At 41.7% G+C, this 9,667-nt stretch overlaps 1 pseudogene; it reads right to left on the bottom strand.

Annotated features, from left to right (window-relative positions):
- Positions 1 to 2,028: 2,028 nt before the first annotated feature.
- On the bottom strand, positions 2,029 to 8,037 carry LOC122040399 (annotated as a pseudogene).
- Between the last annotated feature and the right edge of the window lie 1,630 nt (positions 8,038 to 9,667).

Here is a 9,667-nt window from a genome sequence, read left to right as displayed (position 1 = left end):
AGTTATCATAAATATGCTAAGTGTGATGATCACTTTGACTAGGAGGGTGTAAAAGTATCCCCTTTTTTCTCAACAATAACATTAGAACAATGCATTGAGGTTTTACATACATTAATAGTGCCAAAAGTTCCATTTTATAAGAGAGAATACTTTTTTCCCCTTAACAATGGAATGTGTGTTATCTGACTCATAAAATTAATATTCTCCCTTTTGTTTACATAAAATTTTCAGTCATTATCTCACAAAAGAATAAAATAAAACAAATTTCACAATATGTCATCCTAGAAATACTCAAAATCATGATACACCAAGTCGTTGGGATTGCCTTTGTTCCTAGTGTTCCCACCTGGAAGTCCACTCTTAGCACTTTTCTTCTCTTTGCTCCAAAACTGACTAAAGTTGATCGAGTCAGGAACGTGTGGAGGCGTAATTCTCCGCACCAAAGCCCAATTGATCCCCTCAAAAAATGGATGTTGCTTGATCTTTGTCACCCCTTTGAGGTACGTTATCCTTCTCTTCGGATCCTTCACCAGCAGTCCCTGTATCAGATCCTGAGCAACCAAGCTCGCCAGTAGCATCTCCAGGAAACTTAGCGGTTGTCCAACCACGTTGTGAAGAGTGACCCTGTTATCAGAGCTCTTGAACGGCGTCGCCCCATGCAACAACTCATACAGGAAGATGCTGAAGGTCCACCAGTCCATCGCGCTGCCATGCCTCTAGCCGCGGATGATCTCTGGAGCAAGGGGGTGCTCAAGCACACCCTCGCACCCCCTGGATCCGCCACTGACCGTGAGAAGACTTTGAGTTGTAAGCAGAGGGCGCCGAACGATCCTGCATGTCAAAAAGAACATAGAGGGAAGAAAACATCAGTAACTGGGTTAGGGAAGGGTCTGCGGCGCAGATAATCCAACGCTCAAGTCAATCATGTTATCGAGGGGAAATCGAATGTAGTGAATAGTAGAAAGGAACAATGGGCTCTGAGTGCATAATCTTGCATACCTGCACCTTTAAGAGGAGACCCCTTATATAGTGTCAATGTTTATTTATGCACAAATATCGATGTATTTCTAAAAAAGAGCGAACATTATGACATTTTGACACCTTCCCAAAATTAGACCCACAGCTTCTGCCCTTTGTAGGGTAGAAGTTTCCATTGTAAAGATTGCCCAGGGAATATTCTCTTGATTCTCTGACAATAGTTACACAAAATGGTAAAAAAGAATATTAGGTCATTATGTTAATGGGCCTTTAATATGCTTTGCTGGTGGGTCGACTGAGTCCCCTTTGTCGTTGGATCGAACCTCGCACGTGGATAGGGTTGGGTCAGCTAAAGAATGATGACCCTCTCGAGGACTCGACCTCTCCACTCGCCCAAAGAGCTTGATCAGACCGTGTGCCTAGCATATCCGATTAGACTGTAGGTCCGATCGGCCAAACCACTCGGGCGAGACATGTGACTGTGCTAAGTTCTGAGTAACCAAGAGGACTCGGCTCTGAATGACACTAAAATTACTCGAAGTTTCATCAATCCTATGAGATTTGGGATCCGATCGGACTAGAGATTCAATTGGTTAGACCACTCGGTTGAGACATGTAACCTCGCTAGCCCAAAGTGTTAGCCCCTCCTTGACTTTGAAGGTCGCATCAACCAAACTACAGGATCGGGGCCCCCATTATTCATCGTATCAGACTACATGTGAAATAAAAGATGTTTACCTCCAAAAAGATATTATGACCAGAGTGTAAATCCATGATTACTAGATATTAAAAATGTATTCTATCTAATGATTTTTTGGACATGGAACACTATCGATATTGTAATTTTAAAGATCAATAGACAGATAAAGGAAGTAATTTTATAGATTTGATATTTTTTGTAAATATGTTATAGCAAAGCAAAGATCGACTGGACTTACAGAGAAGGAACCCCGAATCACAAATGTTCAATTTATAATTAATTTTCAATTTCCTTGCGCACTCTTATTTTTTTCAATAATAAAAAACCTTGCAACTGAATCAAATCCCAATCTAGTAGTTGACCATGGAATTATAAGTGCTCCCCGGCGTCCAACCGACGGGAATGACATTTTGGGCGACAAGAATCTTCTTCGACTCCCCCGATGTCAGCTGGAAAGAGAATGGCGGCTGTAACGCCCGCCCGGCATTCAACTTCCACTGTGCTCCCCAAGACGGTTGCATCGCCGTCCACGTCCCCGACGATCCCTCCATCAACTCCACCGCCGCGAGTTCTCCATCCCCGTTCACGTTCTCGATGACGACGGCGAGGTAGTCGACGTTCGACCCGGCATCCACCCTGAAGGCCACGTTGAAGCCCTGGTAATTGCACAGTACTCTGCATACATAACAGCCAACACAAATTAATAGATGAAAGGTTTAGATGATATTAGATTTATTATATATAGCTTTATGCTAAACCACAAGAGATTATATTTTTGTAATTAGGCACTACTAAAAAAAATCTCTGATTTGCGATCAACTTAGTGGTTGAAATAATAATTTATGTCGTCAATTAACAGTAAAAATAAATATCAGTTGTCAAGTAGAGTCAGAATAATAATTCAATACTATTAGTTAGCGACGGAATACAAATTTAGTCGTTAGTTAATGATCGAGGCATTATTCCCTCGCAACTTTATATAATATAGTTAACACGGTTCTCCTTAAACCATTGGGCTGCAATTTTATCATTGCATCAAAGTTCCCCTTAAATTAGGGATGACAATGGGTCTATTTGGATCATATTTTAAATCCTTCCTCCCCATATCTCTCAGAGATCCGATATCAATCCATACTTGTTAAAGGATTAGATATCTTTTATACCAATAAAATTTTCTCTTTTCATCCCAGAATCATCATTAAAAAAAACATATTAAAATTAACATAATAAAAAAACATATATAAATCATTAATTATCAAAATTAATAAAAATATTTTTTAAAATAAAATCAAAAGTATTATTAAAAAGTATTATATATATATATATATATATATATATATATATAAAAATTATAATAAAATTCTTTTTACTATCAAAATTATTTAAATTTTAATGTTATTATATATACTAAAATGATTTTCATTAAATTAATATAATCTATCCTATATATAATATTTTTTTATAAATTGAAATTAAAAATAACTTATTTTAATGTTATATTAACTATTTTATAATATAATATTTTTGACAAAAGAAATATGATGTTTAAAAAATTGGCCAATTAATAAATCCACTCAAATAATTAATTTTCTATTGATTAAGAAAATATTTTAATTAATTAATTAACCTTGTGTATTCGACTGCCAGTCTTCCGGCATTCCGCAGCAGGTCAGCTTGGCCGGGTTTTGCCATGGCCCCGAAGGCGGCGCCGCTGAGGTCAAAATGGACGGGGTCGGTCACACAAATCCCGCCGGGGCACTGGTCCGTGACCACGACAGTCACCGGTGTGCCGGAGCAGGCGGCGTTGGAGTTGCACAGGACTTGGTAGCACGCGCCGCACCCTCTGCCGCCCTTGAACAGCGAAGGGCCGCCGGCCGTTATCATGGACGACAGCGGAGCTTTAACGACGCCGTCAGCGTATCCACACGCGCCGCCTGATCAGAACGATATACCATCTCCATAAACCGTATTTCTACAATAACATAAAGTACGTACGTACAGATCCATCGATATTAAATATATAATTACCAGTGCTTCCCGGGCCGTCGGGGGCGCCGTACCAGGTGGCTCCGGCCGGAGACAACGCCGCCGCCGGGGAAGACGCGTTCAAGAGGAGAAAAGCGAGCAGTGGCAGCACCACAATCTGCTTCTTCAAAATGGCCATCGCTCTAGCCTTATCGTGTTGAAAGAGAGGAATTAACATAATTAATCGATGATTAGGCTATAATTATATTGAAAGATGCAATTAACCTTATATATTTATAGAGTAATATAAAATTGATTTATTAGGATTTTGTGGTATTTACTTGACAAGTCATTAATGTAATCTTATGCATGAAATAATTAAGATTTCGATACAAGTTGAGTATTAATTTTAACTTGGTAGAGAAACGGCAATATACAGCACATAACACAGAGAATTTCAATGGTATGCAAAGTTTTAAATTTGGGGTGTAATTTATCCTTATTAATATTGACTACTCTTCGAATTATAAAAATATTATTTCTTTAAATTTATCGTATCACTTGGATTGGTGTATTTGTTATTTTGGGCCATTTTAATTCATAATTACCAAAATTACAAATCATTAGATTAAGGCTAATTGGAATGATAAATAAAAAGAAATAAATATTGTTTTGGTACAAACAGAAATATGTTCCTGATTAAAACAATATAATAGAAATTATATATCTAGATTACGTTATAGTTTTAGTAAAGATATATCACAACCCAAATTAAAACTTTGCATACAATTAAAATTTAAAAGGCCAATAATATTTTTATAAAAAGGTCCTTTTTTATTAAAATTATCAAGGGATGCATTTTTTGATTATTTATCAAAAAGTCGTTTTATCGATGCCACCTGGTTTCCTTGTGAAATTATGACGCAACCGTCTTCAAGTATCAAACGGGATCCTCTAGACCGTGACCCTTGGTCTGCTCCTGAATCAGATGTCGTTCATAGGTGGAATTCCATAAATCCTATCTGTATAGCACGTAGGGTGAGTCCATAAATTCCTACTTATGAGTGAACTGGTCCATTCTCTGAATCACATTTTGCGATCCAGAAGATCCGTGCTCCTTCTCTGAATCACCTGGAGCTGGTACTACAGGTGGTACCGCTGGATAGGTCGGGGGAGGTATCCCCGGTATTGTTGCATAAACAGGGGCAGGTGCCGCTGGTGGCACTGCAGGGTCAACATAAGTGGGTGCGGTTGGAGGTGCGGTAGGTGGTGGTACCGGATGTGGAGCAACTACTACTGCTGGTGCAGGTGTAGGGTGAGCAGTAGGCACTGGTGGTGATGGTGCGTGGTACACTGTAGGCACTGGTGGTGGTGGTGCAGGATATGCCGTAGGCACTAGTGGCGGGGGTGCCGGGTACGCAGTGGGCATGATCGAAGGAGATGCCGAATATGCCGCAGGTGGCACCGCTGGTGGTACTGTGAATACCGTAGGAGTGGGTACGACGGGTACGGATGGGGTAGGTACCTCTGAAACCATCAGAGTCTGAGAACTCGACGCGGTCACAGTACCATGCAAAGTCTGTTCCTGACCGGCAGGTTTGACCCCCGTAGGCGTCTCTGGTGACTCTGCTGCCAGGGATTCCAACGTCCTCTTACATGGTCGTCCTGCACCACGTCTCGGCACGGGAGCACGTGCACCTTACCTCATATATGTTGAATTATGATGCAAATATTACTACCAATATCAAGATTATAAAAATTAACATTTTACCTATTGTCGTCTAGAGATGTTCCGTCACTGTCCAACCCCCATTTATGACCTCGGAATTCGAAAATGAGAAAATCGACGAAAATCCATACAAATCCGAAAATACCTAGGTTGACTCACAAAACTGGGCTCTAATACCAAAAATACTGGTATCAAATTAACTCAAAAATCTAGAACACAAATATCCGAAACACGAAAAATAGGTATCGCAAACCTGTTTTGATACCAAAAATATTGTCACGCCCCAAGTAATCCCTGCCAGAAGAAATTTCGACAGCATCTCCCCTGTACGGGTGACAATATGAACCATTTCTACATTGCCCTCAGGGCCACATATACCTCGGCCAACACGGCCGGAACAATAACAATAAAATAACTAAACAACCACGCAGTTTATATAATCTCAGCCTCTGGCTGACACAACCACATAGTTTATATTTGAAAACAACCTACTCCACTACACAACGGAAAACACAAAACACTAAAGAGAAAACAACGCAGCGAAAAAACAAATGCAGTAGACTAGAAGCCGATAAAATCCTCGAGCACAATCCAACATCACAAGTATATATGTAAATACATAACAAGAAACCATAATTCCAAAAAGTAGAAAACTGTCGCAACGCGAAGTGGTGGGGGACTAGCGACTGGAACCTCCTGACAGTATCAACCTGAAATATATCAACGGGGGTGAGTCCAACACTCAGCGGATACCAAGTTGACATGCATAGTAAACAATAACCAACAGTAATAGATATGTGTACAGTCTCCTGAGATAATATACAATGCAAAACTGAAAGAAAATGGAGAAGCTATACTCACCAGGACCTCCTATCAGGATAACAAGGTCGTCAGATCGAAAATAACATGTCCCTGTACGCATGTCAATTATATGCATCCATCCAATATGCAGCAAACAAAGTACAGCAAACACAAGCAATAAATGCAAATATGCATATGATGCCAATGACATATCCTGGTCACCCCTGACGTCAGTCAACCATCTCACACATGATTGTGAGACTGAGTGGGTAGGGCTATGACAACCGTGCACTCTGCCATCACTGCTCCTGAGCGACCGAGTGGACGGGATGCTGTCGGAGTAGACCTATCCTCCTACCCCAAATCATAAGTGGGGGAGCGCAATGCTCTCATCTCCTTGAGACAATCTAGAGGAGGGATCCCTGCCGGCTACCACGCTGCGTCACACTACCCATGAGCGGACCAATGGAGACAAACAGAGCAAATCTATTTGTCGGCTACCACGCTGCGTCCCACTACCCAACAGTGGACCAGTGAAGCCTAACAGAGCATAAATGCCACACACCCTGCCTGATATACCACTAACCCATGAGTGGTTGTGTGTGTAGATCCATGTAACTGACGATGTGCTCAACAATAATGGAGCTGCCAATCGCTCAGCATGCACTTATGCAAGATGGTGCATGCCACTAAGCAAGGAAATATCTTGATCCTATCCATCTCTATATAATGTGTGCCAAAAGGTATATGGATCAAATAGAATATCCTAGGTACACAAGTCAGGTACGGTATAATAAATCTAAGTCCTAAACATAATAAGACATGGTATGTCATTACCTTAAGGACATAAATATAATCAAAGGAACATGAATGCAAAAAATAGGAAATAAATACAACATGCTCAGGTAATAGATAATGACATACCGATGCAAAAATAAACATAAATATTACTACTCGTTAAATATTACTAAGCATATCAACATGACATATCAAAATAGATAAGTCAAGGTACCCACCTCAAATGTAGATCGAGCTAATCAACCTCTATGTCGAAGTGCTCGTCTCGAATCCGAATCCTATAAGAAATCATACATGTATAGTTTTATTTAGTTAAAATTCAGAATAATTAAATAGCTAATAAAATCCCTAAGACTAATGTAGGGAAAACCCTAATCAACATAACCATTTGCCTACCTAAATTTAAATCCAATGGTTAACTAGGGTTAATTGCCTTAACCCTAATCATTCCATTAGATTAATCGAAACTAATAAATCTACGCACAATCAACCACTAAAATGATCAAATTACAACATGATCTACAACTAAGATCAATTACCCTACTCCTTACCTCAATTCACAGCCGTTGTTGCTACTAGAACAAGTTGCCGCTGGATGGAATTGCAACCGGAACCAAGAAAACCCACAGAACAACACCTCCCTGGAGTCCACCCTACCATTCGGATCAAGAAGAGATCAAGAAGTGGAGATCAAGAGTTCAACCAAGCATTCCACCAGAAAAATCTATTAACAACCCCACTTACCTCTGCTAACAACATCCTTTACTTCCCAATCGAACACCCGTTTCACTAGGGCAGAGCACCTATCTCCAAATCGCCAACAGCCAGATAGAAAGAAGGAATCGACGACTGTACTAGGGCACAAGGACGGCGGCACTGGGTCGGATATGATGGCCTGCGACAGTGCTAGGGCACAGTTACGACGGCTGCCACCAGTAGGGCAGAGATCTAAACTAGGGCACGCCTCAGTTAGGGACCAAGGATGAAGATCTAGGCCGACTTCTATCTCCATGGTCGGCAGCAACCCATCGGCTACGTCGTAGCCAGAAGCTAGGGCACCGAGCATCGCGCTTGGAGATAGGGAGAAGATCTTGTGTAGCTGATGCTCGGCTGGCTTCGATTTGTGGTGTCGGCGTTGCTCCGTGCGGGAAGAGGCGACACCTAGGGCGCTCTCGCTCGGCCATGGCTGTCGGTCGAGATGGAGACTCGGCACGACAATGGCGTCAACTGAGGCGCATGAGGAAGAAGGGAATTTGGTGAAGGGAAGAAAAACGTCGGATGAGAGGAATCGATCGGGACTTTGGGGGAGATGAAGAGGAGAAGAGGGATCGCGCGTGGGATAAGGGAAGAAGAGGAAGAAATGGGGGTGGCGTCAGGTGAGAAACGGTGGAAAAGAAAAAGAAAAATAAAACTTTTCCTCGTTCAATGGGGTAGCTTAAACAGCATTTCCCATGACCCAATAATTGCCCCCATTAAACTCGTCATACGAGATCCGAAAAATTTCCAAAAAAATTCTAAAAATTATGGAAAATTCCGTTAAGATTATTCCTCTATTTAACCTTATTATTTAATTAATATTTGTTGTCATATTTTATATTTTCCCCCACTAATAAAAATTTGGTCCCCAAATTTCGTTATCTACCATCAGCAAGTACTAACAATAGATAGATAATATAAATGCTGAACGAAAATTAACTCACATACCTCAAGTAAAAAGATGGGGGTATCGAGCTCGGATTATATCCTCGAGCTCCCAAGTAGCCTCCTCGTCGGAATGATGCCGCCATCCGACTTTACCAGCCGGATAGTCTTATTTTGCTGCTGACACTCTTTCTGGTCCAGAATCCATACCGAAACCTCCTTGTAGGTAACGTCAGGTTGAATGAGAACTGTTATATCTGACAGTACATGTGCTGGGTCAGCTACGTATCTCCTCAGCATAGACACATGGAACACATCGTGGACGCCTGCCAGAGCCAGTGGTAGCGCCAGACGATAAGCTACTGCTCCAATCCTCTCCAAAATTTGGAAAGGCCAAATGTATCGTGGAGCCAGCTTACCTCGAAGGCCAAATCTCTTCACCCCTTTCGTGGTGAAACTCTCAGAAATACATGGTCGCCAGTAGAGAATTCTAGGGGTCTATGTCTCCGATCAACATAACTCTTATGGTGGTCTTGCACCTCGGACATCCTCCGTCTAATAGTACGGACCAACTCTGCCTCCTATTGAGCTCTCTGAGGTCCTAGTAGCTGGGCCTCCCCAAACTCCTCCCAGATGGTGGGTGTCCGATAAGGCCTACCATACAATGCTTCAAATGGTGCCATTTGGATAGTCGAATGATAGTTGTTGTTGTAGGTGAACTCAACTAATGGTAAATGATCCTCCCAGCTGCCTCCAAAATCCAAAACACAAGACCTCAAGAAGTCCTCTAAAGTCTGGATGGTTCGCTCTAACTGTCCATCTGTCTGCGGATGGAAGGCTATACTGAATCGGAGATGTGTGCCCAAGGCCTGCTGCAGACTCTGCCAGAATCGGGATGTGAACCGTGGGTCTCTATCCAATATAATACTCAACGTCACACCATGAAATCTGATGATCTCTCGACAATGCAGCTCTGCCAATCGATCCAAAGAATCGGTCTTCCGGATCGCTAAGAAGTGCACAGATTTGGTTACTTGATCAACGACTATCCAAAT

This window comes from Zingiber officinale, chromosome 1B (genome assembly GCF_018446385.1).
Source record: "Zingiber officinale cultivar Zhangliang chromosome 1B, Zo_v1.1, whole genome shotgun sequence".
Lineage (NCBI taxonomy): Eukaryota > Viridiplantae > Streptophyta > Magnoliopsida > Zingiberales > Zingiberaceae > Zingiber > Zingiber officinale.
This window is presented reverse-complemented; position numbering and strand designations above follow the sequence as displayed.